The following is a 7,500-nucleotide window of genomic DNA, read 5'->3' as shown; positions in this document are numbered from 1 at the left end:
CCGGTGGTAAGTCGTTAACCGTGATCGGGACCGCCCGGACAAGAAATGCCATTTTCTGGCCGGCGGGAGACGGGCCGATAGGCCTGGCGGGAAAGGCGCGCCGCGGCCCCGCTGAAGGCCGCACATCGGACCTCCTCGACTTCCGCCGTCAAATCGTTAACCTGCGGCGGGCAAAAAAGAAGCGACGCCAGCTTTCGGACTTAGTGCAATTCTCGAATGTCGCGGCTGACTTGGCGGTACGAGCGTTCGGAAGTCCCGCCGGAATTGCGACGCTTCGAACGGTCGAGGCGGCCAATCTCGACCTCAGCGGCGGCACTGGCGCGATACACGTTTCTGCCGCCAGGGGGGGGGGGGGGGGGTGGGGGGGGGCAAGCCAGCCGGCCGGGGGCGCCCGGCGCCGATCCGGCGCTTACTCGACACGCTCGAGCATCCGAACCCGTCTTATCTACGGGACCGCCGTTGCCACTTGAACACCTTTCGCCGAGAGTATCCGGGCACCCCACCTACCCGCCGGAATCACGAACCACGAGGTAGAAGTCAGGAACCAACAGGAGAAGTCGTGAACTAAATGGCGAATTCATGAACCAAACGGAGAGAAGTCATGAACCGAGCGGTTTAGGGTCAGGGTGAGGGTTGTTAGGGTGAGGCCGTTAGGGTGAGGCCGTTGCTTCGAGCGGGAAGATGGGCAGCCCCGCCCCCCCCCCCCCCCCCCCCCCGTTGGGTGGAAGGAAACCTCTGCTGCGGGCCCGGCAACCATCCCGAACGGACCCGCTGGGTCCAAATGTCTGCCGAGGGCGGTCCTGCTGCGGTCGCGGGTTCGTTGGAAACCTCTCCTGCTGCTGGCATGGCCACCCTCCCCCCCCCCCGCCCGACTGACGACCCTGCGGGCCCGGCGACCCGGTGTCCCGTTGCCGCGCGGGGAGTGATCCTCGGGGCCGTGCCGGGCGGGCCCAGCGACACGAAGAGAGTGGGGGGGGGGTCGGAGGGAGTGGCACTGGGGAGAGAGGGGTGGGGGAGAGAGTGCCCCCCCCCCCCCATTAGGGGCGAGTTTATGCAGTCATCAGAGTTTATACCTAACCTCATGATGCTTTATTAGCCGGATAGGCTGTCTGACCTCGCCCCCAGTCCCTACTCCTTCCACTGGATTCTTCTTATACCCTCTTTTTCTTCGTGCCCCCCCCCCACGCAGGGAGGGTTCCAAGAGGGAGGAGGGAGGGAGGGAGTCCCGGGGCCGTGAGAGAGAGAGAGCCTCATTAGCTGCTAGGTTCACCTCATTAGCTGCTAGCTAACGCGTCAGACCTTTTACATTCTTTAGAGGATTGAAACCTCAGGGCCTTTAACCCCCGTTCACCGTTTACACTCAACGATCCTTCCGAACAAAACCCTTACACATCTGTCCGTCCAACTGACCCCCGAGATACCTAACACGCAGATTAACACGTCAGCGGTGATCGGCGTGTCATAGAGGAGTCACAAAGACGGGCAAAATAGAGTGGTTGAATAAAAAATACTCACTCAATTGGCCGTGATTTAACGTAGCACACAATGATGCAAAGCCCATGCAAAGTCCAGTGGCCCAAGCAAACAAATAAGATAGATCTGGCTCGGCGTTCCTCATCTCCACATCGTCACCCAGCACGCCGACGCCCAATAACAATTCCCCCGCAAATTGTGCACCTCGAGCGGCAGTACTTTAAACGGCGCCGTCTTCGGCGTGGACGGCATGAACCAAGTCGGCAAGCATCGTCACCCAGCACACAGACGTCCACTAACAATTCCTCCCCCCTGCAAATTGCGCGCCGCGAACGGCAGTACTTTCAAGTATGCCGCCTTCGGCGGGGACATCGTGAACCAAATCGGCAGGCAGGCGTCGTCAGCCGGTCGACCGACCCCCAGTTGCATTGCCCCAACGGCCATTGTGCACTTCGAACAGAACAGTGCTTTTAAAATATTCCGCCTGCCGCGTGTACATCATGAAACAAATGGAAAGGACGAACCGGGCGTGCAACCGATGCACGGAGAGTGACAGGTCGTCAAGCAAGTCCGTGGCAATCCGTCGGCCGACTCGGCCGCGGCCAGCAGAGGCGTTTTGGCCCGGGCGCGCCGAACTTTGCGCGCCCTCGGTATGCGTAACACTAGCACATGCCTTCAAAACTCACTACAAAATAACCCCAAAGTATGCCGCCTTCCCCGTGGGCCTTGTTACCAATATCTTGCCCTGCTTCCTGATGCCCTTATGGGGTCGGCTCTGTTCTTGCAGAACCCTCAGGTGGTGCAGAGTCTGGGCCATTTTATCAATATCTTGCCCTGATTCCTGATGCCCTTATGGGGTCGGCTCTGTTCTTGCAGAACCCTGAGGTGGTGCAGAGTCTGCGCCTTGTTATCAATATCTTGCCCTGCTTCCTGAAACCCTTATGGGGTTGGTTCTGTTACAAAACCCTCAGGTGGTGCAGAGTCTGGGCCACTTTATAAATAACTCTGCCTGCATTAGGGTCAGGGTTAGGGTTAGGGTTAGGGTTAGGGTTAGGGTTAGGGTTAGGGTTAGGGTTAGGGTTAGGGTTAGGGTTAGGGTTAGGGTTAGGGTTAGGGTTAGGGTTAGGGTTAGGGTTAGGGTTAGGGGTAGGGGTAGGGGTAGGGGTAGCGGTAGGGGTAGGGGTAGGGGTAGGGGTAGTTTGAACTACTGCCGCTCCAGGCGCGCACTGTGCGTGGGTAATTTTCAGTGGGCGTCGGTGTGCTGGGTGACGATGCCGCCCAGACTCTGCACCACCTGAGGGATCTGCAAGAACAGAGCCGAACCCGCAAGGGTATCGGGAAGCAGGGCAAGATATTGATAACAAGGCCCAGACTCTGCACCACCCGAGGGTTCTGCAAGAACAGAGCCGACCCCATAAGGGTATCAGGAAGCAGGGTGAGATAGTGACACCATTTGTAAAACCGGCAAATCCCACCCAGGAAACATTGCAAAAATTGGCCTCTAATGCTGGAACGTGGGTAAAGCCAAACAAACACGACACGTTTTAAAAGAACGTTACTAAAACAGCCTGGGATATGCCCATGACAAAGGATAGGCCGAACCTCACCAGAAAAAAAGAGAGGGAGACCACGGCAGAGCTGAGGGATAAACATGAGATGGTGATAAAACCAGCAGACGAGGGGAGCAGTAGGGTTACAAATTAATGTCAATATGGGGCCTGCTCCCACTGGGTAATAGACAAAAACATAGAACAGGGTGACAGGAGAGACTGGATAGCACAGAGGATAACCCGTGAGCGAAATAATGGGGTGTATGCAGTTCAATGTAAGGAGTGTACCTTACGGTACATAGGGGAAACAGGTAAAACAGCCTCAGCGGTGATCGACGTGTCAAAGAGGAGTCACAAAGACGGGCAAAATAAAGTGGTTGATTATAGACAATAGACAATAGACAATAGGTGCAGGAGTCGGCCATTCAGCCCTTCGAGCCAGCACCGCCATTCAATGCGATCATGGCTGATCACTCTCAATCAGTACCCCGTTCCTGCCTTCTCCCCATACCCCCTCACTCCGTTATCCTTAAGAGCTCTATCCAGCTCTCTCTTGAAAGCATCCAACGAACTGGCCTCCACTGCCTTCTGAGGCAGAGAATTCCACACCTTCACCACTCTCTGACTGAAAAGGTTCTTCCTCATCTCCGTTCTAAATGGCCTACCCCTTATTCTTAAACGGTGGCCCCTTGTTCTGGACTCCCCCAACATTGGGAACATGTTTCCTGCCTCTAATGTGTCCAATCCCCTAATTATCGTATATGTTTCAATAAGATCCCCCCTCATTCTTCTAAATACCAGTGTATACAAGCCCAATCGCTCCAGCCTTTCAACATACGACCGTCCCGCCATTCCGGGAATTAACCTAGTGAACCTACGCTGCACGCCCTCCATAGCAAGAATATCCTTCCTCAAATTTGGAGACCAAAACTGCACACAGTACTCCAGGTGCGGTCTCACCAGGGCCCGCTACAACTGTAGAAGGACCTCTTTGCTCCTATACTCAACTCCTCTGGTTACGAAGGCCAACATTCCATTGGCTTTCTTCACTGCCTGCTGTACCTGCATGCTTCCTTTCATTGACTGATGCACTAGGACATCCAGATCTCGTTGAACTCCCCCTCCTCCTAACTTGACACCATTCAGACAATAATCTGCCTTTCTACTCTTACTTCCAAAGTGAATAACCTCGCACTTATCTACATTAAACTGCATCTGCCATGTATCCGCCCACTCACACAACCTGTCCAAGTCATCCTGCAGCCTTATTGCATCTTCCTCACAATTCACACTACCCTCCAGCTTAGTATCATCTGCAAATTTGCTAATGGTACTTTTAATCCCTCCGTCTAAGTCATTAATGCATATCGTAAATAGCTGGGGTCCCAGCACCGAACCTTGCGGTACCCCACTGGTCACTGCCTGCCATTCCGAGAGGGACCCATTTATACCCACTCTTTGCTTTCCGTCTGTCAACCAATTTTCTATCCATGTCAGTACCCTACCCCCAATACCACGTGCCCTAATTTTGCCCACTAATCTCCTATGTGGGAGCTTGTCGAAGGCTTTCTGAAAGTCGAGGTACACCACGTCCACTGACTCTCCCCTGTCAATTTTCCTAGTTACATCCTCAAAACATTCCAGTAGATTTGTCAAGCATGATTTCCCCTTCGTAAATCCATGCTGACTCGCAATGATCCTGTTACTGCTATCCAAATGCTCAGCAATTTCGTCTTTTCTAATTGACTCCAGCATCTTCCCCACCACTGATGTCAGACTAACTGGTCTATAATTACCCGTTTTCTCTCTCCCTCCCTTCTTAAAAAGTGGGATAACATTTGCTATCCTCCAATCCACAGGAACTGATCCTGAATCTATATAGAACATTGAAAAATGATCTCCAATGCTTCCACTATTTCTAGAGCCACCTCCTTAGGTACCCTGGGATGCAGACCATCAGGCCCTGGGGATTTATCAGCCTTCAGTCCCATCAGTCTACCCAAAACCATTTCCTGCCTAATGTGGATTTCCTTCAGTTCCTCCATCACCCTAGGTTCTCCGGCCCCTAGAACATTTGGGAGATTGTGTGTATCTTCCTCAGTGAAGACAGACCCAAAGTAACGGTTTAACTCGTCTGCCATTTCTTTGTTCCCCATAATAAATTCCCCCGTTTCTGTCTTCAAGGGACCCACATTTGCCTTGACTATTTTTTTCCTCTTCACGTACCTAAAAAAACTTTTGCTATCCTCCTTTATATTATTGGCTAGTTTACCCTCGCACCTCATCTTTTCTCCCCGCATTGCCTCTTTAGTTAACTTTTGTTGCTCTTTAAAAGAGTCCCAATCCTCTGTCTTCCCACTCTTCTTTGCTATGTTATACCTCCTCTCCTTAATTTTTATGCTGTCCCTGACTTCCCTTGTCAGCCACAGGTGTCTCTTACTCCCCTTAGAGTCTTTCCACCTCTTTGGAATAAATTGATCCTGCAACCTCTGCATTATTCCCTGGAATACCTGCCATTGCTGTTCTACCGTCTTCCCTGCTAGGGCCTCCTTCCAGTCAATTTTGGCCAGCTCCCGCCTCATGCCTCTGTAATCCCCTTTGCTATACTGTAATACAGACACTTCCGATTTTCCCTTCTACCTTTCCATTTGCAGAGTAAAACTTATCGTGTTGTGATCACTGCCTCCTAACGGCTCTTTTACCTCTAGTCCCCTTATCAGATCAGGATCATTAAAAACACTCACTCTATTGGCCGTGATTTAACCTAGCACACAGTGTTGCAAAGCCCACGCAAAGTCCAGTGGGCCAAGCAAACAAATAAGATAGATCTGGCTCGGCGTTCCACATCTCCACATCGTCACCCAGCACGCCGACGCCCATTAACAATTCCCCCGCAAATTGTGCACCTCGAGCGGCAGTACTTTAAACGGCGCCGTCTTCGGCGTGGACGGCATGAACCAAGTCGGCAAGCATCGTCACCTAGCACACAGACGTGCACTAACAATTCCTCCCCCCGCAAATTGCGCGCCGCGAACGGCGGTACTTTCAAGTATGCCGCCTTCGGCGGGGACATCGTGAACCAAATCGGCAGGCAGGCGTCGTCAGCCGGTCGACCGACCCCCAGCTGCATTTCCCCAACGGACATTGTGCACTTCGTACAGAACAGTGCTTTTAAAATATTCCGCCTGCCGCGTGGACATCATGAACCAAATGAGCAGGCAGGCATCATATCATATCATATCATACACATACAGCCGGAAACAGGCCTTTTCGGCCCTCCAAGTCCGTGCCGCCCAGCGATCCCCGTACATTAACATTATCCTATACCCACTAGGGACAGTCAGCCCCCAGCACAACGACGCCCCCGCTAACAATTCCCCACGCACATGGTGCGCTCGAGCTGCAGCACTTTAAAGTACGCCGCCTTCGGCGGGGACATCGTGAACCAAAGGAGCAGGCAGCCATGGTCACCGCCAGCACAACGACGGCGCCGCTAACAATTCCCCGCGCACCTTGTGCGCTCGAGCTGCAGTACTTTAAAGTACGCCGCCTTCGGCGGGGACATCGTGAACCAAAGGAGCAGGCAGCCATGGTCACCGCCAGCACAACCACGGCGCCGCTAACAATTCCACGCGCACCTTGTGCGCTCGAGCTGCAGTACTTTAAAGTACGCCGCCTTCGGCGGGGACATCGTGAACCAAAGGAGCAGGCAGCCATGGTCACCGCCAGCACAAGCACGGCGCCGCTAACAATTCCCCGCGCACCTTGTGCGCTCGAGCTGCAGTACTTTAAAGTACGCCGCCTTCGGCGGGGACATCGTGAACCAAAGGAGCAGGCAGCCATGGTCACCGCCAGCACAACCACGGCGCCGCTAACAATTCCACGCGCACCTTGTGCGCTCGAGCTGCAGTACTTTAAAGTACGCCGCCTTCGGCGGGGACATCGTGAACCAAAGGAGCAGGCAGCCATGGTCACCGCCAGCACAAGCACGGCGCCGCTAACAATTCCCCGCGCACCTTGTGCGCTCGAGCTGCAGTACTTTAAAGTACGCCGCCTTCGGCGGGGACATCGTGAACCAAAGGAGCAGGCAGCCATGGTCACCGCCAGCACAACCACGGCGCCGCTAACAATTCCCCGCGCACCTTGTGCGCTCGAGCTGCAGTACTTTAAAGTACGCCGCCTTCGGCGGGGACATCGTGAACCAAAGGAGCAGGCAGCCATGGTCACCGCCAGCACAAGCACGGCGCCGCTAACAATTCCCCGCGCACCTTGTGCGCTCGAGCTGCAGTACTTTAAAGTACGCCGCCTTCGGCGGGGACATCGTGAACCAAAGGAGCAGGCAGCCATGGTCACCGCCAGCACAACCACGGCGCCGCTAACAATTCCACGCGCACCTTGTGCGCTCGAGCTGCAGTACTTTAAAGTACGCCGCCTTCGGCGGGGACATCGTGAACCAAAGGAGCAGGCAGCCATGGTC

This window comes from Rhinoraja longicauda, unplaced genomic scaffold (assembly GCF_053455715.1).
Source record: "Rhinoraja longicauda isolate Sanriku21f unplaced genomic scaffold, sRhiLon1.1 Scf000165, whole genome shotgun sequence".
Taxonomy (NCBI): Eukaryota; Metazoa; Chordata; class Chondrichthyes; order Rajiformes; family Arhynchobatidae; genus Rhinoraja; species Rhinoraja longicauda.
The sequence above is the reverse complement of the archived record's forward strand: the minus strand, read 5'-3'. Positions refer to the sequence as shown.